The 26754-nt window shown below is 39.5% G+C and overlaps 1 protein-coding gene and 1 long non-coding RNA gene across 4 annotated transcripts in view; both read right to left on the bottom strand.

Moving 5' to 3' along the window:
• NEBL (nebulette) overlaps positions 1-26754 on the bottom strand; it is a 350953-nt gene that overhangs the window by 127784 nt on the left and 196415 nt on the right. The window lies entirely within an intron of this gene.
• Positions 1-26754, bottom strand: part of LOC113922633 — a 53436-nt gene that overhangs the window by 10565 nt on the left and 16117 nt on the right. The window contains exon 4 of one of the 2 annotated variants that reach the window (XR_003520008.2): positions 23105-23224. The exons of the other annotated variant lie outside the window; for it this stretch is intronic. This is a non-coding gene — a long non-coding RNA (uncharacterized LOC113922633). Of the gene's footprint in view, positions 1-23104; positions 23225-26754 lie in introns of those variants that run through there. 2 annotated transcript variants of the gene reach the window in all.

The raw sequence follows: 26754 nt of genomic DNA, 5'->3' as shown, positions 1-26754 counted from the left end.
ATATTCAAAGGTTTAAAGGTTTATGATATAAGGACTAACTAGTTTTCGAAACACCATCAAAAATATATCTTTCACAGTACATTCCAGGCTTTTATGATGTTTCTATTTCGGAGGCAGGATCAGTGATGGTATTTGGAGCCGTGTTTGACGAAGATTATAACTTACTCATGAACTATGTTACAGGGAGGTTTCCGCTCAAGTTCTTTCTATTCTACTAAAAAAAGAACACATGCCTGAGATTATATTCCACACTGAACTGATAACAGAACATTACGCTGTTTTCTAGTCTGGCAAAAACACTCTGACGGACCAGGCAAGAATGACTAAAGCACAGAAGAGATTAGAAGCCACTAACATCTCACTGAATGAATCTTAATCCCAGAACCATCACTGGAAAAAGGGTGAAGGCAGAAAGCACCATGTCTGGTGTGTGGAATGCAAAGAGCACCGGCCATTCGAGGAGGAGTCCCCCGATCTGAGCTCGAAACCCCACTCTGCTAGTAACCTGCCCTGGGGTGGCAAGTGTGTCATTTGAAGTCTTTGGTTCTTTATTTTCTCATCTGTCAAGAATTAGATCAGTCTTTCTGGGTTCTGTGATTGTATGTTACCAAATTTATCCACCAATCGCTGGGGTACAAAGAGTTCGAAGATAAAAACATCATCTGTCAACAAATTCTTTTATCAAATCATTTTGGGTTTTGATAACAGTGGAAGTGAAGTAAGCTGTGTTGGATAGCAGACACTGTGCTAAGTCCCTTACATATCTCATTGCACATGCATCAACTCTCTAGAAAGTAATACTGTCAGGATCCCCACACTGAAGCTCAAAATGTAGAGTAATTTGCTTAAAAGTAACATCAACAGGACTGGAACCAAGATCTTCAGTATGTTTACATATCCCCTCACCACATAAACCCACTGTGAGTTTCCAGAACTGTGATGTTATGCAGTTGAAATCTACTTTCAAAAACGCCCTTTGTGTTTGACTACAGGTCAGAAACCAACCAGGTATGACCGAATGGCTAATAAAGCATAGGATATTTATAAAACCTGTTCCCATATACATCAATTTGTTTTTAACTGTTACAAAGAAACAGCCTTTAAACAACCACAGGGACGTTTTCATGGTCTAGTCTAAAAACTAGAGTATTAACTCAAGGTATCCAGGTATATGAAAGTATAAGTGGGTTCCATGTGCACATAAAATAGGGATGAATTCCCAAGGCATGGGAAATAATCAGTGATGTAGCTATGCTGAGTATATTTGTGGGTATGTGTTCCAAAATCGATATAAACATAATCAGTGGGAAATTAAATTCTGATAGAGCCAGGAGTATGGCTTTGAAAAGCTTTTAAGCATTTATCTCCACAGTGATCTCATGGGGAGTTCAAGCTTGCTTTTCAAGCAACGGCACTGTCCAAAGCTCTAAAAAGCAGATATTTATCATACCATTCAATATGTTGTAAGGGTTTCTTGGCAGTTTGACTCAATATGAGAAAATAAAGTTTTCGTGTCACCACAAATGGGGAAAGAAATTGTTATCTTAAGCATTTGTCCCTTTCCTTGTCCCTCAATTTAATTAACATTCTCTCTCAAGGTTATAACAATAATTTTCCTTATTCTTCACCCTAATAATATTTTAGTTCTGTAAATGTGCATGTGAACATAAAAAAATAAAAACCACTTTTTCAAAATAAACTACATGACCAACACAACTTTATTTTATAATAGTTCTGTTTAATATTTTCAGTTGTATTACGACCTCCCAAAGGAATGCTTGGAGACTGGCTTATAAGAAGAGTAAATCAATGGCATTGACATGTTTGAAATACAAATGCATATTGCCCTTCTATACAGTATTTTCAAATAATTCAGTATTTGAATCAAAATATCCATACGTGAACTACTATGCATAAATGACTATGTCAGGCATTGCAAGAAATATAAAAACTGAATAAAATCTAGCCTCTCACAGAGACGAGGCAGTTAAAGAGTACACTAAAGCCATCAGAGAATGAGAGAGATGTGCGGGTTCAGAAGATGGAAGAAATCAGAAATACCAAGGAGACTCTAATCAAGGAACACTGCCTTTGATCCGCACATTATGAAGATGAGTCAGTTTTTCATAAGTGAGAAAAGGAAGGATGGAGGACAGAGCACAAGCAAAGACAGCAGAAGAGCCAGACGATGGTCCCCGTGAGAAATAAGAGCAGCATGCACAGAGGAGGTGTAGGAGTAAGGAATACTCGCAAGGCAGAATGGGACGGCTGCAAATGTCAAGCCAATCATATTATATATAATTCAATCAGAAATGTTGTATCTAGAAGTTTTAAGCAGAGGAGTGACCTATAAATCCAATAGAGAAAGATTAATCTAGTTGCAACGGACTGACGGAAAAGGGAAGAGAATATCAGAAGATTTCTGCAAAATAGCGCACACCAAAAATAAAGACCGAGACCAGGGTCGTGAAGTTGCCAGAGGTAAAGATTTGAGAGACACTAGAAAGATGCAGGCAGAGCAAAAGACAAGATGCGAAGAACGAGAGGCTGTCCTAAGGTATTTTGAGTTGTTTAAAGAGAAAGGGCACGGCATGTGGAGTCGAAGGTGGAGTTGTTCAGGTGGAGGATAGCCATCAGTTAGGTGTGCATGGTGGTCAGATAGGGCACTGGTTCAGCTCAGGGACAGGGGCTCGAGCTCAGGGAGCCACAGGCAAATCGTGGAAAAAGCAAAGAGGACAAGTTTCAAAGGCATCGCCTAAAGAATGGCAAAGTGCCCTTCAAAGGCATTGCTGATGGTAGATGCTATACATAAGAAAAAAAAGGAGTACTGGGTGTCTGGGTGGCTCAGTCGGTTAAGCATCTGCCTTCGGCTCAGGTCATGATCCCAGGGTCCTGGGATCAAGTGCTCAGCGGGGAGTCTGTTTCTCCCTCTATCCCTCCCCCCTGCTCGTGATCTCTCTCTCTCTCAAATAAATAAATAAAATTAAATAAAAAAATAAAAAGAGTACTGTACCCCCCTCAGATAAGGTCTCCTGTGAGACAGGACAAATGTTCTCTTTTCTGTTTTCTTACCAATTCTCAAAAACTAGACTACTTTGTTTTAATGGAATGTTTCCTTAAAAATATTTATTGAGACACCATTATATGAGCTAGGAACTTAGAATACAAACAAATTTATTATCTTCCCAAAGGTGCTTTTAAAACCGTTTACCAATTCTCATCTGGTTATAAAAATGACGGATGTTCACGGTTTACTGGAAAGAGCAAAAAGCATCAAATCAAGTGTTTGAAATACTCCATCAGGAATTGCTGTCGAATTTTATCAAATGCTTTTTCAGCATTAGATGTCTTTTCTTATTTGACTTTTTGATTAATATCAACAGCATATTAATTTTATGATATTAATAGATTTCCTAATATCTAACCATCCTTGCATTCTTGGGTAAAATACTACTTGCTCTTGGTAGATTACTTTTTAAATGAATATGACTTCAGGGGCACTTGAGTGGCTCAGTCGGTTAGCGTGTGACTCTTGATTTCAGCTCAGGTCATGATCTCAGGGTCATGAGATCAAGCCCCATATCCAGCCCAGCATGGAGCCTGTTTAAGAGTCTCTCTCCCTCTCCCTCTGCACCTCCCCCAAATGCTCTCTCTCTCTCCCTCTCTCCCGAAAAAAAAAAAAATGAATAAAATTTCATAGCATTTGTTTATATAACAATATGTATGTAATAATGCACATTTATGTTCATGACTAGAGTCATTTATGTTCCCATACTGGAGTTTTCTTTGGAGGCTATTTCCTTTTTTGGGTTCTATGCCAATTTATGTACCTTTGGAATGGCTGTTCCTTGAAAATAAGACAGACTCGATAAAGCTACATTAGTCATGCCAATAACTGTACCTGTGTGAACCATGCTCAGGTCCCTGTGAATCACATGACCTGACTATCCGGCCATAGCTCATTAGACCAGGAGCAGACACTGCACTTGGGGAGAGAAAGTGCACTGGCCAGCCAGTGACTTAGAAGAATATGTTTTGTGAGTTTGAATGAGGAGACACTTAGCTGTAGACAATCAGATGGTGGTGAATGCTGGGGCTCTAAAGCCAGGTAGACTCGGGTAGGTGACTGTTTTTCAATCAGATGCTGAGAAGCAGGTTGAGAAACCCTGTGTTCAGAGAAAAGCAGAGACAAAGAACCATACAAACCCTAAAAGAGATGATTTGCTTCCTAACGACTTCACAATTCCCATGAAGTCCAACCGTCCTTGTTGGAACTGTTTTCTCTGAAATTATCCCATATCCTTCCTCTATATCTTTTATTTCTTTAGCCATTCCTTGGAATCAAACATCCCTAAGACAATATTAGGGACAGGAACCTTTTATAAAGGTAATTATTACATAAGATTTTTCAATGTTTTCCTTGGTTATTGCTTTGCTCAGCTTTTCTAATTCCTCTAGCATCAATTTTGGAAGTCTACATATTTCTTTCAAAAATCCATTTCCTTTATATTTTAAAGATTTATTAATATAATGTCCTCTTGTAGATTTTGAATTTAATGATAATCTAATCAGATTCTGAGCTAGAAGAGGTAACTACACATCTAGAAAGATGTTCAAAATTTTAAAGGAATGTGTGAGAGAGTAAAAATAATGGAAATGGGGATTTTAAATTATCAAGACAACTTTAATAACAAATTTAATATACACTGATGATTCTAGCTCTCAAGATTTACTTTTTACATATTTTCTTAATAGAAGTTCTTTATAGTACAGAGCAGGGATCTAATAAGTGGAAATACATGAACCTATCATTATGATAGTATTTCACAAAAAAATACTTTTAGACAGTTACCTGTACAAAGCACCAGGCTTTGAAAATTTTAAGATTGATGCTTTAAATTGATTCTGCAAGCTAACAGGACATATTTATATCCAGAGAGTAAATGAACATTCTATTAAAAACATAATAACTAAAACTCATTTCCAAATGTTATCATAACCTTATCACTTAGTTATTTGGCATAGTAAGACATAAAAGACTGTCTTTCTACGATAAATCCTGATTAACTAAGTCATCCCTTATTTCAGAAATAGCTAGCCTTTTATTTCCTAGGTGAGAAGTGAAACATAATGAATCACCAGGTGATCTAACCAGTCATCTAGTTTGACAAGATGTTTGTTAAGTAGAGATTACTAAATGTCAGAATTCTAAAAAGATAGGCAAGAATTGTTGCTTATGGAGTTCCTAATTCCTTAGTCTATGTAGCCCTGAAATGTAACTGTACTGGAACAGCAACAAAGGAGGGGTGGAAATAGAAGGAAAATCCATTTTATTTTTTTAAATATTGTATTTATTTATTTGAGACAGAGAGCATGAAAGAGCAAGCACAAGAGAGGAGAGGGGTAGAGGCAAAGGGAGAAGCAGACACCCCACTGAGCACGGAGCCCGATGCAGGACTCGATCCCAGAACCTTGGGATCATGACCTGAGCTGAAGGCAGACACTTAACCAACTGAGCCACCCAGGCGCCCCAGAAAATCCATTTTAAATATAAAAAATTTAAAATGTAGGAATATCTAGTCTTACTATGAAATCTTTCTCAGGCAGTTCTGAAGAAAACAATTCAACTTTCAAATACTCCCTAAAAGCTTCTAACCTTGTTTAGGTATAAAATGTGTCCCCAACTAAAGCTCCTTAAGGCAACAGACTGTTTTATTCTCTGCCACGAGAGTGACAGATCAGTGATGTTTAGAACAGGATATATGCATCTTGCACTGCACTGACTTGCAAGAAAAACGATTAGAATGCCAACTAATATTTTTTTTAGTCTTAAAATTTAAGAAAGAAAACTTTACTGATTTATGGATCTACAGTAACACATGTACATAATTTATAAGTAAATATAAAATATCCTGGGGAAAGAGATCAGGGAGAGGAACGGCATGGTGAAAAAATGAATTCAGTGCACTAAATTATCAATCTCCTGATGACAGGAACTACCCTGGTTTGCCCTAAAAATCCAATGTGTACATAGAATGGAACGATAAGAGCATTAACTTTTTATAAAATTAAAAATCAGCTTGTAAATCCGAAGTCTACCCTTTTGCTGTCTCCCAGAACAGACACATGCAAAATTACCCTTAAAATGTTGCCGGCAAAACACTCCTCTATAGTCGCTAATGTAATTTCACACTGGCCTGATGCATTTCATTCACTTCTTTCTTCAAAATGTCCTCCCCACCCTTTCTCCAAGGGAGCAAATATATAATGGCGATAAAGTTTTCATCTTTCTTACTGATATGTCCACTGATGTCACCGCTAAAGTAAATGGTGGGCTGTGTATTGCTGAGCTGGTTGGCAGTTTGAGGCAGTTCAGAAAATGGTTATTTCATTTACTTCTGATTGCACATCAAGCTCCAAACTATTGACAAATTCAGCCACACATCACCATGTATCGCATATCTCATCTCTAACTCGGAATTTGGATCTGGGAAAGGCTGGAAAAAAGTCAAGGTAGTTATGCAAATTTTTATATAAACAAACTTGCCGGGAGGATGTTCAGCCAACATAGGAAAGGAAACTCCCTCTGAACATCATATAAAATGCGTGAACAGCAAACAATATCTATAAAGTGAATGTGTTTTTCTGTCTCACACTGGCCCTCTCCACAATTATTCTTTTATTATTCAAGACCCTTCTTTGTGTAGATGCTGAGATCTTATGATTAATATTTGAAGGAAAAAAAATATTTTTTAACTCCCCCCTCTTACAGCTTGGTATAAACAATTTCATTATGTTAAAAGAAAAGTGACACTATAAATGAAATTTAATATGATCATCGAGGAAACAAAGACAACCATTTCTGCTAATGTATTAATAAAATAATAGAATTCAAAACGCTCTACACAGAACACAATGAGCACAGTGGTTGAGACACAGGTACCAGGGTTAAATGCCACATTAGAATCCAAGCTCCATCATTTACCAGCTCTGGGAGGTTAGTCAAATTACTTAACTTCTGAGAGCCAAGCATCCCTCATCAGTAATACTGAAATAATAAAGATTGCATCCTTAGTTGGATTTTATGACAATGAAGGTCATGTATTTAAACAACTTTGATCAATGCACTTAAGTAAGTGCTTAATAAATACTTAATATTATTTCCATTCTCTCAAAACTGTTTCCACTTAACATGATCATAATAAAGCAAAATTCTGGAAATAACTGAACAAAATATTAACATATTTCTGGGGGTCAGTATTCGGGTTCTCCAAGTGTTCTAAAATGCCTACATTATCGCTAAAAATAAACTAAATCATGTGTTATTTTAAATATTCAAAACTAAGAAAATATTTTGTGGCAAGAGAAGGCATCCAACTTGGATCTAGGTCCTTGCTAAGAGACCCATATTTTCTGAGAAAATCATATCTTTATGAGAAAATCATGCAATGTGTTAGTTGAGAACACAGGTCCCAGTCCCACTGCTGACCCCCTGGGTGATGTTGGATGAGTTTGTACAACCTCTGTAAGCCCTGCTTCCCTTCTTTGCAAAATAAAATAATAAATGTAGCCCACTCATGGGTTATCTTTAAAAATGCTTCCATTTCACACTTTCGGTTTTTATAAACACAGGAATCATGTCACCGTGACTTTTGCTTAAAAAATATATTTTTAACACTTATTATAAAGCCTCTATTCTTAGAACTGTGTGCTACTGGAGCATTCATACACAAAGTGGGATCAACAGTCCAGAGAGAAACCCCAAGTGCATATGATACAGGGCATTCCAGTCAGTGGGGAAAAGGAAGATGCCTTAATAAATCATGTTAGAACAACATGGGAAACAAGTATCATTGGATCCAGTCCTCAAGACTCACTCCAAGATAAATTCTAAATGAGATCTAAATGTAAAATATGAAACTGGGGAAGATCATAGGGAGGGGTTACTTTATATCCTGGGAAACCATTCCTAACTCAAAATCCAGAACCAATGGGGGAAGAGAATGACCATATAAACATAAATAATCATCTAAAATTTACCCATAAAAATAAAACACTATAAGCAAAATAAAGATAAGTTAGTGGGGGCGGGGTGGGTAGTAATTGCAAGAGATTGTGAAGGAATAACAGCCCCGATAAAAGGAACTTTTAAAAATTCAGAAGGAAAGATCCAACAACCCAACATGGACAAAAGATGAACATATGGCCCTCAGCACTGGAAAAGATGCTCAACTTTGCTAATGATAACAGAAATACAAATTAAAACATGAGGCCCCATTTTTTACCTTTCAAATTAGCAAAAATTCCAAAAGTATACAAAATAGTCTGATGGTGAGACTGTGGAGAAATTGGCCCTCTTGTATATTACCATTGGGAGCACAAAATTATTCAACTCCAATGGCAGTAAACTTTGCAATATCTAGCAAAATTACAGATGCATTTACTCTTTGACCCATCAGTTCCTCTTATAAAAATCAACTCCCAAAAGTACTTGCAAAAAATATGAGATGATACATGTACAAGACTATTCATTACAAGACTAATAACAGCAAAACACTGGAAATAACCCAAATGTCCATCAACTAGGGACTGGTTAAATAAACTATAGCATTGCCACAAAAAGGAGCCATCTAATGCGTAAGGCAGATCCCCATATACTGCTATGGAGTGCTCTCCAGGATACCCCAAGAAAGGAAAAAGGCACAGTACAGAAGAGTGTGTGCTGAATGTTAGTTTTCATTTGGGTTGGAAAGAGAACATATGCTATAGAAACACAACTACTTACATATTTTTTTAAATAAAGAACAAACCAAAACTAATAAAAAGGAGAAAACAGTACAATTTTTATGAAAGGGACAGAACAAGAAGGAACAAGTGGAGCTAAAAGTGAGATCTCTTCCAATATACTTCATTCCCTATTTTGACTTTGGAAAATCATGTAAACATTTTATATAGTTAATATTGTATTAATACCTCAAGAGAAGACAAAAAAATAAAGCAACCTCTAAAATTCAAAATCAAACTGAAATAAATGGACCTAACTATACATTGTTTTAAGTGGCATAACCACACAGAAAAGAATTCTTTTTAGTATTTTGCCATGCTACATTCACTATATTTGGTACCAACAAGGTTCTTATTTTGTAAATAATTTATTTATTTAATTTAATAAAATATTTTATTTTAAATAAAATAATTTATTTTTCTCTTTCTAAAAAAAATGTGTTTGACTAGCTCTGTCCACTGAAGATGTCTACAAGTAATGACAACCCAGTAAAAACTGGTAATCAAAATATTTAAAAAAACTGTTTTCAATCTATCTTCATGAGCAACCTGAGATAATCACCAACAAAGTGAATTTGTATCTTTTTTTAATTCAGGAAACAAATGTCAAGATTTTATCTAAACTGTTAAGAAAATACACAGTCATGCTGATCCATGACAAAGTTTTCAGGTCTAAGGTTAAATTAGAAAAATAAACCGATCTTGAGAAAGTGTAGAGTGGGAGGTATCACAACCCCAGATGTCAAGCTATACTACAAAGCTGTAGTCATCAAAACAGTATGGTACTGGCATAAAAACAGACACAAAGATCAGTGGAACAAAATAGAGAACCCAGAAATAAATCTGTGCTTATTCGGTCAATTAATTTATGACAAAGGAGGCAAGAAGATGCAACTGGGAACACACAGTCTCTTCAACAAATGGTGCTAGGAAAACCAAACGGCCACATGCAAAAGAATGAAACTGGACCACTTTCTTACACTATACACAAAAATAAACTCAAAGTGAATTAAAGACGTAATGTGAGACCAGAAACAATAAAACTCCTTAAAGAAAACAGGCAGTAATCTCTTGGACGTTGGCTTAACTACATTTTTCTAGATGTCTCCCCAGGCAAAGAAAACAAAAGTAAAAATAAATTATTGGGAATACACCAAAATAAAAAGCTTTTGCACAGTGAAGGAAACCATCAACAAAACAAAAAAGCAGCCTACTGAATGGGAGAAGATATTTACAAATGATATATCCAATAAGGAGTTAATATCCAAAACATATAAAGAACTAATACAACTTAACACTAAAGAAACAAATAATCCAATTAAAAATGGGCAGAGGACATGAATAGACATTTTTCCAAAGAAATACAGATGGCCATGAGATGTTCAACATCAGTAACCATCTGGGAAATGCAAATCAAAACTACAATGAGATATCACCTTATACCTGTCAGAATGGCTAGTATCAAAAAGACAGAAAGTAACAAGTGCTGGCAAGATCGTGGAGAAAAGAGAATACTTGTGCACTATTGATAGGAGTGTGAATCTGTGCAAACACTATGGAAAACAGAATGGAGGTTCTTCAAAAAATTAAAAATAGAAATACAATTCCACTATTGGGTATTTACCCAAAGAAAATGAAAACACTTATTTGAAAAGACCTATTCACCCCTATGTTCATTGCAGCATTGTTTACAATAGTCAAGATATGGAAGCAACCTAAGTGCCCAGTGATAGACGAATGGATAAACAAGATGTGGTGTTGTGTATATATATTATGTTATTTTAATTATATATTTTTTATCTAATTTATATATAATTTTATGTAGTTATATATAATTTATATATGCATAATGGAATATTACTCAGCCATAAAAAAGAAAGAGATCTTGCCATTTGCAACAACAGGGATGGACCTAGAGGGTATTATGCTGAGTGAAATAAGACAGAGAAAGACACAAACCATATGGTTTCATTTATATGTGGAATCTAACAAACAAAACAAACAGACTTAAATACAGAGAACAAACTGGTTGCCAGAGGGGATGGTGGTGGAGGGATGGGCAAGTTGGTGAAGGGGAGTGCAAGGTATAGGCTTCTATTTATGGAATGAATAAGTCATGGGACTGAAAGGTACCATGTAGGGAATATAATCATTGGCACTTTAATACTGTTGTATGGCGACAGATGGTAGCTAGACTTATGGTGAGCATAGCAAAACCTACAGAGTTGTCGAATCACTGTGTTGTACATCTGAAATTAATGGAATATTGTGTATCGACCATACTTCAATTTTAAGGAGAGGACAAATTCACACACACACACACACACACACACACACACTCCTGGGTAGTCTCCATTTGCCTCCACCTCAGTCCCTCCCCCTCCTTCCTCACCCTGCTCTGTCCCAGAAGGAGAGCCATCTCCATGGCTTCCTTGCAGGCTCCATCCTAACCCAGTCTGGCCAGTGGAAAGCAGCGACAGGAGAACAGGAGGAAGAGAAGGGAGACGAGGGGTATTTCTTCCCCTCCCCCATTCTCCTGTGGTGCCCTCCTCTGGTAGGAGCTCTGTCCTCACAGCTACAACATGATGGTTCAAGTTCTCCATGCGCTTCAACCCAAAGGGGGGTCATGACCCCTTGACTCTCTGGGTGCCTCACTATCTCTTGCCTTTTCCCTTAACCACCCCCAAACCTCAGTAAAATCTCTTTATTTGCGTTCACATGGGTTTACTTTTCTGCTGAACCCTGACTAATACAGGAACAGACACACACTGCTATCCTTATATACCCACGTATATACGTACATACCCCTGCTCTCCTATATCTGCACACCCACACACACCCACACACACACACACACACACACACACACACACACAAACTCACATACATACATACATATATATATATATACATATACACACACACATATAAATACATATATACGGACATATATGTGCGTGTCTGGGTGTGAGGTGAGCAATAATTTTTACTATAATTTTACATGAAAATGCACTTTTTTGGAAGGGGAAATAGAGAAGGTAATGGTCCTAAATAGGCTCCCCCAATTACTTTTTAATTCTTTGGTTCCCAATCGATTGTCTTTATAACCAAAAGACAGAGCAAAACTCACAAACACAAAGAAGCAAGAGGGTCAAGAGAAAAGAGCATGATGATAAGAGGTGGGGGAGGGGAAACAAAAAAAGAGAAGAAAAGAGCACGATGAACCTGGAGGGCTGACAGTAGGAATGGCATCCCTGTGCTGAGTCTGGGCCGAGAGCTGAACATCTGTGTGCCTCGCTGACTCGTCTGTGCCACAGGGACCCAGAGAAGGGCCCCACCTACCTCACAGGTTTGTTTGCGAGGCTCCAAATGCGCCAAGCGCTTCAGAAACGTTAAAAGCATGAGAAATATATAATTTATTCTATTTAACCAAAACGCATAGAGTGATCCATCAAGAAATTCACAGAGTGTCACTTTACATCCCTCCCCCCACCAAAAAGCAAACTTATCCACTTAAGAACACGCAAGACTGAAACAAACCTTGACAGAAAAATCTCGCCCTCTTCCTTCCAAGCAGCAGGACTGCATCAAAACCATTCTGGACAGATGGGTAGTTAGTTCTATTTTTAAAGACCTCCGGGGAAGGAGGGTCTACAAACTGTCTTGGCAGCTGATGCACCAATGCATGGGAGGGTAGCGTATAAATATCAGAACCGGTAAAGACGGTCTCCAGAATGCAGCCTGGCATGTGTGTGCTCACGGAGCACTGACACACGCCTAAGAATCATTCTGAGAATTCCAGCCATGTCTTTGATTGCTGTTCCTCTTGCTTGTAATTATAACTGGTCCTTCCGAAAGTGAATGAATTAAGTGGAAGCGGAAAAAAAGAAGACTGTATTAATAAGAAAGATTCTGATTAATATAAAATAAAATGACCATACCAAGAGCACAGAAATAAGGATTGTGGGGGAGGAGAGAATTTTTTTTTCCTCCGGGCACATGGTAGATGCTCAATAAACATTTGTTAGGTGAATGCACCTGAGAAGTATAATCGGCCCCCTTACCCATTTAATGAGGAAGTGTCTTCTTGATACACTATTTGGAAGTGACGAAAGCGGAGCTGATTTAATGCCAGCCTAGTCTGTCACTCCATCCTTTCACACAGGGACTGGCTCCCAGCACCTGTTATTTCCCCATTCAGGTAGACTTCTGGACTTCGTTCCAGGCCATAGGAACGCCTCCTATTCAAAAACCCAGCGGGAATGACAGGGTGGGAACAAATGGAAGATGAAATCCAGCCTACACTGCCTTCTCTGGTCCTTTTCTAATTATGTGCCCGGCGGGGGGTGGGGGGGCACCTTTTCTAATTCCGCACAAAAGCACAATGTAAGCTTTAAGAAGGCCTTGCTTTGACCCCACCCCTAGGTCTCCAAGATTTGAAGACTTTTCTCCCAATATAGAACAATTCTTGGAGACTGACTAGCAAATCCAAAATCACTCCAAATTGGTGATTGTCAGCTAGGGTGATTTTGCCCCCAGAGGCAATGTCTACAGATATTTTTGAATGTTCCAACTTGGGGTCCATTATGGTATTTAGTGGGGAGGGGCCAGGGATGCTGCTAAACATCCTATCAGGCACAAGACAGTGGCCAACAACAAGGAACGATCAGGACCAAGATGTCAACACTGCCAATGTTGAGAATCCAGGTACTACACTGAAGTCCTTGCTACAATGTCTCTGAGGCCAAGAAAGTTTTATCTATGACAGTTTACAGTGACCAATCCACTTAGACACTCACCCACACCTTAACCTATGATTCAACAAATAGTTACTGAATGCCTAGAGCTCTCTACTAGGCATGGAAACAGATAGAATATACTACCCTTCCTCAGAAAAATTATAAGCTAGTTGGAAAATAAAGGGCAAAACAGAGAGTATCTTGCTGGAACAAACGAAAACCCAGAAGGTATGTAGCACATAACTGCATATAATGTTTCTGTCATTTGTGATGAGTAAGAATGTGAACAGGCAGGACCTTTTTTTTTTTTTTACTAGGAAGGTAATGGACATAATATTGAGAGAGGATGGGTGGAGACAATTTAGTTTAGTATACCCTCTGGAACACTGTAGAGTTTTCCCCACAGAAAGAGATTATAAATACTAGTTCAGTTCCAGGTCAGCCCAGAAAAAACTTATTTAACCGTAATCCAGCTGAGGTAATAAAACTAGGGGAGTCCTGGCATACAAGAGCCCTGAGCTTTGCGACTCAGAAGAAAGGACAAAGAGATTACGTGCCTCCTCCCCACCACCCACACCTGCTCCCTCCTCCCCACTTCCCCCTGCCCCCCCCCCACCCGCCACACACCAAATTTCCTAAGGGTAAGAGTGATCCTAGAAAACTTTCAACTAGTTCTTTTTTTAAACTTAAAAATAATATACATAAAAAGTCAAACTGTACCCCCAAATTGCAAACAAAAATCCTACCTCAGACCCAGGTCCCCAGGCTCTTTTCCCAGAGGCAGTCAAGTCACTGTTTATTACATTTCATCCACAAATACTCTGCATATATTCATGCAAACAAATGCATGCATATATGCATATTAACCTTTCAAAATTATATGCAGAAATGGGAGCATACTATACGGTTTTTTGGGTACTTTCTTTTTAACCATAAATCTACCTGTTTGTTTAATGGCTGCAGAATATCCCATCATATGGATACACCATTTATATCAATATAGGATGACTCCTAGGAACATTTTGAAAAAGCAAAAGTTCATCTTTCCCCTCTTACAACTCAATACCCCAAACCCCAAAGGTTTCCCCTGTCCTCAGGGCAGAGTTGTTCCAAACCCTTCACTTTCTCCTCTTCGTTGCTTCTGCTCTGTCCCCTTTTCCAAAGTGTCCTCTCTCCAAAAGCATGGGCTTCTTCTCTCCACCAAACACACTTAGCTTCTCTTCTAACTTCTTTCTTCTTGACCTCACTGACCTTATTTTGAAGAAAGCAATCTGATTCACACTTACTGTATGAATTGCTGACACGCCCTTAGCCTTCACTTTTAGAAAAGGAGATGTTCGTTAACTAAATTGAACCCAACTATTGGAATTCCAGGGAGAACAACAAAATTTAAAAAACAAAATCAATAACACACCATTTGGAGTTGGGGGTTACCGTATTGACTTGATTCATGTCAGAGAATCTAGGCAGAGAGAGCTTTCTCTAACTGACAGAACTTTGGGCAGTTCCTACTTTTCCTCTAGCTAAAAATCCACTCATTCTTCAAAAGTTCTGAGGCTTTTCACAATACTCTTATTCATCAGGGGGCCTGGGAGGTGGGGACCAGCTGTCTGTAGATATGGGTCATTTGTAAATGTGTATTTGTAACATAGGGACCCCACCATTCCAAGACTTGCTGCCAGTAAATTGAGAAAGAGCAGAAAAGAACATTTTAACTAAGCTCTCCATTATATGTCTTATGAAATCCTATATGCCATATAAAAATACCAATATCTCTTCATCAGATGCCCCCCAAAATTGCCTGAGTAGCTACGGGTATCTTGTTGCTATGTTATAGACAGAAATAACTATTCCCTTTTCACTGGGGTCAGGATGGTTGTAGACTCAGTTCTGAAATTAAATCCTATTGGAGAGAGACCCAAGGTACATGCTGAAGTAATGGTAACATGGAGCTGTAGGCGTGATTTATAGTAACAGGATTCTTTTGCTATCCTTAACAAAATTTGACTAATTTTTCAAAGAGGACTTAAACAAACTTGGGATTTGATTATATGAAATTCTGCTTCTTATGCAGTCCCTTTTGTTACTTTTTCTTTTCTTTTCTTTTTAGTTTCCTAATGCAAGCTTTGGCTCATAAACAATGAACCAAATGCTCGGCCTATATATATATATATATATATATATACACACACACACACACACACCTTTATGGAAATTACCCACATTTTGTCCCAAGGTTGTTGAGTATTCAATATCCTATTCTAGGAATTTCCAGCCAATTCTATTCCCCCGGGACATAGTACCATAGGACTTCGACTCCAAGAAAGAAATCTGTCCCTCATGAACTGGAATGGCCGGGAGAGGTCTCCATTGGATCTGTGTGAGCCAAGGTGCTACATGGGCATAGTATGCACTCTTGAATTCGGCGAGAGCCTGCAGAACTGATGCTGATCGTGCAGCCACCTGAAGAGTCATGCTGAATAAGCTCTGCTAACAGGATTCAGGAGCGAGGGAGGACAGATGCGCGTGAAGAGAGAAACACAACCTATGAACACCACTGTCAACAGAACAAGCTCTCCAGTCGGGCCTCAGGTCTCAAAGATGAGACAAAAATGCCCCCCTCCGGAAAGAGATCACAGATGAGCTGGAGCCAGAAGAAAAGTTAGAGATGCCGACGGTCTGGTCAGGCAGTGGTGGTGGGTGGGAAGAGGCTGGAGGGGCTGGGAACTTCACTTGAACACGACGGATGGCTGCTTGCGGGGGCCGATGGAGGAGCAGAAGTTGGAGATGGCGGAGGTTTCTGAAGTGTGGCAATGAGACCAAATAAGACAGGGAATAAAGAAGAATATCAGAGGAATGGATAACGAGCTCTGTTTGGGACGTACTGACCTTCAGATGCCCACGGAACGCTGTGGTGGATCACAAACTTCAGCTTAACCGTGTGAAATTTATGGTAACTTTAAATTATTCCTATAAGAAATACATAAATCTTTTCTTCACAGGGATTCTTAACGAAAGCTGAACAGTTGCAAGACAAAAGGAGGGTATCATCAAATATGGAATAATGGACGAAGCGCATGCCGGCACTTGACAATAGGAGACCCAGTGCATGGAGCAAACGGTGGTCATCATTAGTAGTAAATAAGACACATGAAAGAGTTAACGGTTAGTCTTTGAATTCATGGACAGAGAGAGGCCTAACTGGAAACTGTGTATCCTCAGTTAAATCAAAGCCAAGTCAGTAACAGTCCATTAAAACCATATCCCGAGAGTCATAATTTCAACTGCTTAAGTTAAAAACCAAATTCTGTCTTTTAAGAGTCCATGTAAATATCCTTTGCTAGGGTAAACACAGAAAAACTTGAGAGCAAGAATGCACAAATGACTTCCACGTGGCATGTGGTCCAGGGGACAGCCTGTAGGTGGCCGGAGAGCTGGGGTTCAAATCCCGGTTTTGCACCAACCCTGAGAGGTCCTGTATCCTAAACAGTCACCGCTCCTTATGGTGAGATATGGCTGACTCCTACATAGTCATGACCAAGTAAGTGTATATCTAAAATAGGAGCCTTTTGGGGCGCCTGGGTGGCTCAGCCATTAAGCGTCTGCCTTCGGCTCAGGTCATGATCCCAGGGTGCTGGGATTGAGCCCCGCATCGGGCTCCCTGCTCCGCGGGAAGCCTGCTTCTCCCTCTCCTACTCCTCCTGCTTGTGCTCCCTCTCTCGCTGCATCTCTCTGTCAAATAAATAAATAAATAAATCTTTAAAAAAATGAAATAAAATAAAATAAAATAGGAGCCTTACTTAAAGGCACATCTCATAAAACAGTACCAGCCAATAGAAATGTGATGTAAGCTATCTATTAACTTGAACTTTTCTAGTAGCTACTTTTAAAAGGGAAAATTTTTTAAATCAAGTGAAATTAATTTAGCAATATAGTTTAGCTCAACATATCCAAATTATTGTCCTTTCAACATGCACGCAGTCAATATAAAGCCATCCATGAGAGTTTGCATATTTTTTAGCTAAGTCTTTGAAATCAGGGTACAATATATTTTTTAATTCTTTAAAGTTTTTTTTTAAGATTTTATTTAATTATTTGATAGAGAGAGAGAGAGAGAGCACGAGCAGAGGTAGGAGCAGAAGGAGAAGCAGACTCCCCACAGAGTGGGGAGCCCAATGCGGGGCTCAATCCTGGCACTCTGGGATCATGACCTGAGCCAAAGGCAGACGCTTAACCAACTGAGCCACCCAGGTGCCCCCAGGGTACAATTTATACTCATAGTCCAGATGCTAAATTTTACCAAAACTACTTGGTATAGATTCAGTTATCTATATTGTCCCAAACATAGTAAAAGTTTTCTAATAACTGAATCAAGTATCAGTTTTAACATTAAATTAAATAAAATTAAATGTTCAATTCTTCCACTACATGAGACACATTTCAAGCACTCTGTAGCCACACATGGCCAGACGGCCACCCTCCCGGGCAGCTAAGCATTAAGGTAAAAAGAGCTACTCAGCCTCATTCCGAGCCTGGCTACGTCTCTACTTGCAAATGCTTACAGAAGAACTTGGACGTCCACAGGATGGGCGACTGAGCTGAGACTCTGAGGCACTGAGAAAGAGGAGAACAGAGGAAGGCACTGGAGAGGTACAACGAGGAGAGCCCACAGGCACAGACCCAGAAAAAACGGGAGCAACCCCTTGTGACTACCTCGCCCTCCACCGCTAACCACAAGCCGGCCCGTACCTGACCACACGCCGCCTCACCTTCCGCCTCCCCCCGGTACGGTGGAAGCAGCACTCCTGGATCCTATCGAAGGCCGACCCCTTCACTTAGACTTTGAATTCTATTCCCACCACCCTCCTCTCTCCTCCCCAACCCTCTCTTCCCCTCGTGCATCCCCGGCTTCTATTCCACCAGACCGATTCTATCAATGTTAATTCAAATATGCTTTAGCAGCTCACATATGAAAACCAAACAACAACAAAAAGATAAATATAACAAAAATATTTTGACCTTATATTTACCTCCAGCTTCAGTCCCATCTTTGCCGCCCTTCACAGCAAAACGGACTGAACAAGTTAACTTCTATTCACTATTTCCGATTCATCACCTCCCACTCCAACCTGGCCCTCCTCCCTGCGACACCACTAAAACTGCTCTTGCCAAGGTCAGCAGCTCCCTTCATGGCACCAGACTTAATGAGCTTCTCAGTGCCCTCCCTCTATTTGACCCCTCGACAGCATTTGCCAGTTGACCACTATTCTTTTTAAAAATGCTTTCCTCCCCTGGTTTCTGTTTCCTAATTTACTTCCTAGCTTCCCTTCTCATCTCTACACTTTCTCTCTAGGTGACCTCAGCTAATTCCAAGGTTTGAAATACCATCTAGGTGCTGATGACTCGCTCTAGTTTGTACCTCCTTCCCTGCTCTCACCCCTGAGTTCCATGCTGTAGGGAGAAGAACTTACTGGTCGCCTCCATTTGGACGTTCAGATCCAACCAAGTGGGGTTTCCACCTTCCACCACTTGTTCCTTCCCTGGTCTTCCTTGTCTAAGTGACATGGCCACACCATTCACCCATTTGCTAGAACCAAAATTCTACGAGACACCTCTGTTTTCTCTGCTCCCTCATTCTCCACTTTTCATTCTTCAGCATGAAGCTGAAGGAGCCCCACCTCCAAAATAAAACATAAAATTATCCTCTTTTCTCCATTTCTACCCCTGGCTTAGTCCAAACTACCCTACCTTACCTGTCCCCCATAATCATTCCCTGTGCTCATTCTTGGCCCTGGGCAATCCATTTTTTTCCCCACACAGCAGCCAAGTAATCTTTTTGAAAATGTAAATCAAATTGTGTCACACCCCTGCTTTAAAACTTTCAAAGGCTTCCACTATAGTTATAGTAAAATACCAACTCTTATCATGGTCCTGCCTTCTCTTTCCTTTACATCCTATGCCACTTTCTCCTTTGCTCACTCTAGTCTTATCTCCATGCCCACAACATATAGAACGCCTTCCCACTGGAAAACTTCTATACTTGATGCCCCTTCTGTTTTGAGACTAAACGGATGACCCCCTCTTAGAGGTGGATCAAGTAAATACCAACAAGAAAGACAAAATCCTCGCAAATGGTTCCGAGCCTCTTCCAATTCACAAGAAGCGTACGTGATCCAGGTCCAGGCTCTCTAGCATAGGGCTTGCCTGGAATGATATAACTGCAAAACACCCAAAGTAGTTAACACTCTATTCCCAGGAGAGATCGAGAACATTTAACCAGCCACCTCTGTCACATGGGTAGTTCTAGCCTTGCCCTCCGCATATGACACACAGACACAAAAACCTGCACCTTCCCTTCAGGGGATCATGAAGAACAAGCACCAACGGGGCTTTGAGAAAGGACAGTATAACTGAGCAAGCGATTCCTTTCAATTCATACCTAAGCCATTCATAATTTTCTCAACCTTTCCTTCCCCATAAGAAAAAAAAAAAAAACACTAATTCCCTGACATTTCAGCTTAAAACCAGCTAACCAAAATTTTACTGGGCAGATGTTACTTGAGCATGACAAAGGTACACCACAACTCTCAATCCCTTCCAAACTAGCTGGTAGAGTGTAAATTCCTCAGCAAAGGAATGCAAGAAGAAAGAAAGAAAGGAAAGAAAGAAAGAAAGAAAGAAAGGAAAGAAAGAAAGAAAGGAAGGAAGGAAAGAAAGAAAGAAAGAAAGAAAGAAAGAAAGAAAGAAAGAAAGAAAGAAAGAAAGAAAGAAAGAAAGAAAGAAAGAAAATAAAGAAATAAAGAAAGAAAAGAAATAAATAAAGAAAGAAATAAAGAAAGAAATAAATAAACAAAGAAAGAAAGAAAGAAAAAGAAAGAAAGAAAGAAAAAAGAAACAAAGCAAGAAATAAAGAAAGGATAGAAAGAATGAAAGAAAGGAATTAAAGAAAGAAAGAATGAAAGAAAGAAAGAAAGAAAGAAAGAAAGAAAGAAAGAAAGAAAGAAAGAAAGAAAAGAAGAAAGAAAGAAAGAAAGAAAGAAAGAAAGAAAGAAAGAAAAGAAAGAAAGAAAGAAAGAAAGAAAGAAATAAAAAGAAAGAAAGAAAGAAAAGAAAGAAAGAAAGAAAGAAAGAAAGAAAGAAAGAAAGAAAGAAAAAGAAAGAAAGAAATGAAAGAGAAAAGAAAAAGAAAAATCTTCCACACATCTTTAAACTGCAAAACTGCTATTTCAGAATCAAGTCTATTTACTCTGGGCCTGCCATAAAATGAAAACATGGGAGCCTGGAAATTTACCAACAACTAAGTTTATAAATTAAGAGAAACACTTTGCCAGTTAAACCCAATGAATAGACAAAGCAGAATCAGAAGTATGAAGAGATCAAGGAGCAATTTTCCTCTAGAATAACAAAGATGTGGGGTGGAGGTCAGTAGATCACCAAGCAGTGAAGGCTGTCAATTGCTAGGCTCCAAACCAGTGCCCTGGAAGGTCCTGGCCTCCAAGGGGAGGCTCCTTAGCTTGCCTAGGGAGGCTGGACCCCAGAGACTGGAGTTTCTAGCCTGGGAAAGATTCCGGAACCAAAATCCCCTGGGATGTCATGGACAAGCACATCAACAGTGATCGTGAGGACTTGAAATGAGAATTTTTCCTCCCCCCACCCCTCTTTACCTTTTACATTCGTATACGCATCCTAAAATGAGCCCAGGAACTCCCGTACTGACTATGCTGATTATTTCTAGGGGCCAAATCCAAGCTAAAATAAGTAAAGAAATTATAAAGAAATAAAGTATTTCTGACAAAAATTATTTCATTACTAACAGCATGTTCTTTGTATTGGCAATATATGAGAATACATCCTCTTTGTGATAACTGCCACGTTTTCTAAAATACTGTTTTCTACACATGGTATTGCTGATTAAAGAAGCTTCCACAGATTTGTCATTTATATCTATCTAATACAGTTGAATAAAACAATTTCATTTGTCAATATTAATGCCGGTGCTATTTCTCTGCATACCTTTTCTAGTCAAAGAAATTTTGTCAAGAAGACAAAAGTTGAAAACTGTAACCTCAGCAATCACTAACTTTGGGGACTTATCCCCTGGTACAAATGTTCATGCATATGCATATTTTTATCACATACTCAGACAGATGCCCTTGCATTGATTTGAATACTTGCATAAATATTAATGTGTACAAATGCTTGCATGCAGAGAGCCCATTTATGAAATATCCAATTGCATAAATTAGGAACATTAGATACTAACTGCATTAACACTTCATAAAATACATGCACAAGTTTGCATGACAAAAAAAAAGGCACAACCCATTGGAAGAAACCAGATTCTCTCCGTGTGTTTGCTATTTTGTAGTCACAAACTGAGAATTTCCACAAACTCTTTGAAGCCTTCAGATTATTCATAATTTTTACACTTAGATGTATCTCTCCTGAGCTGAAAGGAATCACATTCTTTTCTAGAGTAAATTTATGAATTGTTACATATGACCCCAAAAGGAAATGTCAATTTTTTAAATCACTCAATGGCCTCAGACACTAGCTTTTTCACAAAGAATATGACTCAAAAATAATTTTCACAATATATCATCCTCAAAACTTACCTGTATACCATTATATTATGTGTCTGATTCATAAACGGTCATGGCAGGTAAATTTTAAAAAATTACAAAAGAAAATACACAGCGAACAGATTGATGGTTACCAGAGGCAGCCGGGAGAGAATGAGCAAAATGGGTGAAGGGGGTAAGAAGGTACAGACTTCCAGGTCTGAGATAAATCAGTCCTGGGGAGATAACGTACCGAATAATAACTACAGTTAACAATATCACAGAGTATATATCAAAGTTGCTAAGAGAGTAGATCTTAAAAGTTCTTGTCACAAGAGGGGTGCCTGGGTAACTCAGTCAGCTGGGCATCTGACTTGATTTCACCTCAGGTCACGATCTCAGGGTTTGGTCATGATCTCAGGGTTGTGGGATCAAGCCCCGAGTCAGGCTCCACGCTGGGCGTGGAGTCTGCTTGAGATTCTCTCTTTCCCCTCTCCTTCCCCTCCCCCCCACATTCTCTCTCTCTCTCTCTCTCTCTCTCTCTCTCTAAAATAAATAAATCTTTAAAAAAAAAGTTCTTGTCACAAGAAAAAAAATATAACTATGTGTGGTGATGGCTGGTAACTAGACCTGTGGTGATCATTTCACACTACATACAAATATCAAATCATTATGCTATACACTTGAAACTAATATGTTACATATCAACTATATCTCAGTTTAAAAAAAAAGAAATACAATGACGCCCAATGGTTTAGTGAAGTTGGACACAACACAATTGTCCATTGGCAGTTGGCTCCTGTCCTCCAGCCAGCTCCAATTTTCAAATGGAGACAGACTAAGGTGCTTACCTGGGGGAGACAGGTATTGAGGAAATAATTTCCTAGAGACCATGTGAGTCTTCTCAGTTCAAGAAACGGCCAGCTGGGTACACTATGAGTTTCACTTTCTTTACTTTTGTACTTTTTGTGATAGTATAAATTAACTTAAAAATATTTTTTCATTACCTTTGAAAAAAAAATCAAGTCTGCATTTCACACTTGAACCTTTGTCCCCTCTTCATCATATTCTGACAAGGTCTCACTGCCCACCTTAGATTGGGCATCAGTCTCATCTGTGCCTGAACCAGGCTTGACGGGTCTACGGTCAAAACAAAGAAAAGAGGAAAAGAGCTCTCAACTCAAAGTATTACTTCTGCTATAGAGAGTGCCTACTTCTCCTTGAAACTCAAATTCAGCTCTTGGGAGAACACGGCAAGCATTTTAAAGGCTGAATGGACACACCAAGCATTTGGCACTACATAGTCCCCCCTCATCTGCAGATTCACTTTGAACACTGTCACTTGCTCGTGGTCATCCATGGCCCGGAAGCAGATGCTCTTCCTTCTGACTTACCATCAGAAGGTCAGTAGTGACCTGACACTGTGTCACAGTGCCTACGCCATTCACTCATGTCACCTCCTCATGCAGGCATTCTGTCACCTCACACCATTACAACAAGAAGGGCGAGCACAGTCCAAAAAGGTATTTTGAGAGAGAGACCATATTCACTTCACTTTTCTTACAGTGTATTGTTATAACTTCTCTTCCATCATTCATTGTCATTGTTAATCTCTTACTGTGCCTGATTTATACATCAAACTTTATCATAGGTATGTATGCATAGGAAAAAACATAGTATATACAGGGTTCAGTACTATTGGTGGTTTCAGGCATCCACCGGGGGTCTTGAAATGTATTCCCCACCGATAAGGGAGGACTACAGCATTTCTGCCTCGTCGAGAAGGACAGACTACTGATAAAAGGTTTGTGACAGGGACTGACGATGGCCACCAAGTCCCACTCTTGTGGGGTATGGATGGGGGTGATGTACACAACTTCCAGACCCAGCCCCTGGGACCTCTCATGACCCACCACGGTTCCTCGCTCTGTTTGCCTGCATGCTAGATGTAGCTCATCCAGTGCAACATTCTCAGACCCAAGGGGACAGCAGAGACACGAATGCACAAAGCAGGGCCCCGACACCACCCCGTCTGCTGCCAACCCACATCGGCCTGTTTCCTGAGAGAAAAATAAAGCTCTGCTGTGCTCAGATCCGAGGACTGTTTATTTCAGCAATTAACCTGTTCCGACTCACATATGTAAGTCAGACCAGACAACGTCCCTCATAATTCCTTAACAGACCAAATCTTTGAGACATTGCAATGCATCTCTGTTAGGAGGCAAATGGAAAGAGAAGGGAGCCAGGAGTATGGCAAAATAGGTCAGGGCCTCATTAAGAGTTCTGAGTGGAAATGAATCTGGAAATAAACTTACATGCTGTGCAGCAGTGAGGCAAAATGCCACACAATTTTACTTATTCATTAAAACATTTATTGGATGCTAATACACAACAGGCACTATGTCTGGTGCTGAGCTTAAAAATAGGACTGACCACATGCCCTGAGCTCAAGGAACCACAATCTACCTGGCTGGAGAGAAAGAAAAATTCAATTAGTCCTTTGACACAGTGCGGTAAGTGCCTTAAGAGTCGCCATGCAGAAGCATCTAGAATCCTCTCGCAGATGTGGATTTATGTGTAATACACAGCATGGTTATCCATAACAAAGGTCACAAAATAAATTCATTTCTGGATGAAAAAGAGCAGAAATTCTGGACCTGCCAAGACTGTGCTAAGCATGACGAATGGCAAGTGTGAGCACACGAGTAATCCTAATAGTAACGAACGCTGTAGATGATTATCGGCTCCTCTTTATCAAAGTCACTGAGCACTGCAAGGAAGAACACAGATAACAGAACAGGGGACACCCCCAGCGAGCAAGCCCACTGCAGCGAGGTGCCTTCAAATGTCCACATCGCCTGGAAATTGCCGCGGACACTGACAGATCTCCTCCTTCAGATCAAAAACTGAATCTGGAATCTGTGCCCTTTAAAGAAGCAGTAGCCGGATTTAAATGTCAGTTTCTACCCTTTTAAGTTAAAATACAGAACTCCAACAGAAATATAGGTTCTCCTCCATCTTCCCTCCATCTCCTTCATCCTATTTAAAAGCTGACATTTAAATAACCTTGATGTTTATCCTAATGCTTGTGAAGAAGCAAGGCATCATTAAGGATTTGCCCGAAAATCGCAGGGTCCTGAGCCTAAACTGGGAAACAATTCACTGACGAACTTATAATAATATGTGTTGTGCCAAGCTGCATTAATGAGAATTTTTTTTCACCTTGAATAAATGGGAATCATTAAGTCAGTATGCTTATTCTCATTAAAAGGATCAACTTCTATGCTCATCAGTGAAAATTCTAAAACGGACATTAGCTCCCAGGAAAATTTTACAACCTGTTTAATGATGATGTTTCATACAAAACTGTGAGCAACAGCAATCAAAATAATGTTACTTCGAGGAAGTCAAAATAAAATAAAATAAATTGTTAAAAATGGCGATCAGTTTGAAGACTGGAAATACTATTCCCTTTTCTCCAAAGACAAAGCGACTCTTTAACATTTTTGTGCCAAGATCGTGTCTCAATTTCTAATTTATTTCACAGCAATAATAAAACTATCAGTTATCGAGCACTATGCCAAGTGTTTTAATTACGAATAAGAGCTAATCTGTAATTCTTATAATAATCCTACAAGTAACGGATTTTTGTTTGTTAGTTTTTTAAAGATTTTATTTATTTATTTGTCAGAGCGAGAGAAAGTAGGAGCAGGGGGAGTGGCAGGCAAAGGGAGAAGCCGACTCCCCACTGAGCAAGGAGCCCGATGAGGGGCTCGATCCCAGGACCCTAAGATCATGATCTAAGCCAAAGGCAGATGCGTAACCAACTGAGCCACCAAGGCGTCCCAAGTTATGGATTTTTTATTTCCATCTTACAGCTGTGGAAATTTAGATACAGGGAAATGAATGAGGCAGAAACCCCTATTACTCTGTTTCCTAGAGTAACAGACATAATAGAAGGAGATGCCGTCCTTCGAAGCCATGCCTCGTCTGCCTCTAAAATTACCCCCTAAGGCCCCAAGGTCTGAGGACAGAGCCTAAATGGCAGCTAGTGATGATGAAATTGGCAGAGGCAGAATCCAAGCTCCGGTCTACCTGTCACGGTGGCCCGTGTCTCTGCTGTCCTGAGTCACGTCGTTAACCGTGTGTATTCCCCACTTCACCGTACAGTTAGATCTGGCCTAAGAGCAAGAATTAAGTGAGGGCTTAAATCTGATTGACAACTTCTCCTCTAGTCTACAAACATTTCAAAGAGCAGAAAGCCAGCTGCCTCTCCCTTGGCAAGTTCCCACTGAATCCAAATAAATAATGCAGTGTTTTTTGTGTTTTAATTTTCTTTAGGATTACTGTTCATCGTGGTTTAGTTTCTGCCTGTCCTAATTATTGCACATCCTGTCCTTCAAAATGACCTTGTAATCCAACATTGTTCAGACTTCAACATTCTCCCGCCTTATGAATAAGGTTAGGTTGACTCCTTTTCGGGGCCATACGTATCCGTTCATCTCAAATAATTCTTTTTAAGAGAACAAAACCATAAGGAAGAAGAAAACTGGATCTTTCCTAAAACATGGCGCTTTTTGCTAGGTATTAATTCCCATTTCAAAATATAACATTTAGGGAGCCTCGGGAACAATTACCACCACTTGGCTTTCGATGTGTGATCTGGAGGG

The sequence above is a fragment of the Zalophus californianus genome, chromosome 9 (assembly GCF_009762305.2).
Source record: "Zalophus californianus isolate mZalCal1 chromosome 9, mZalCal1.pri.v2, whole genome shotgun sequence".
Classification (NCBI taxonomy): domain Eukaryota; kingdom Metazoa; phylum Chordata; class Mammalia; order Carnivora; family Otariidae; genus Zalophus; species Zalophus californianus.
This window is presented reverse-complemented; position numbering and strand designations above follow the sequence as displayed.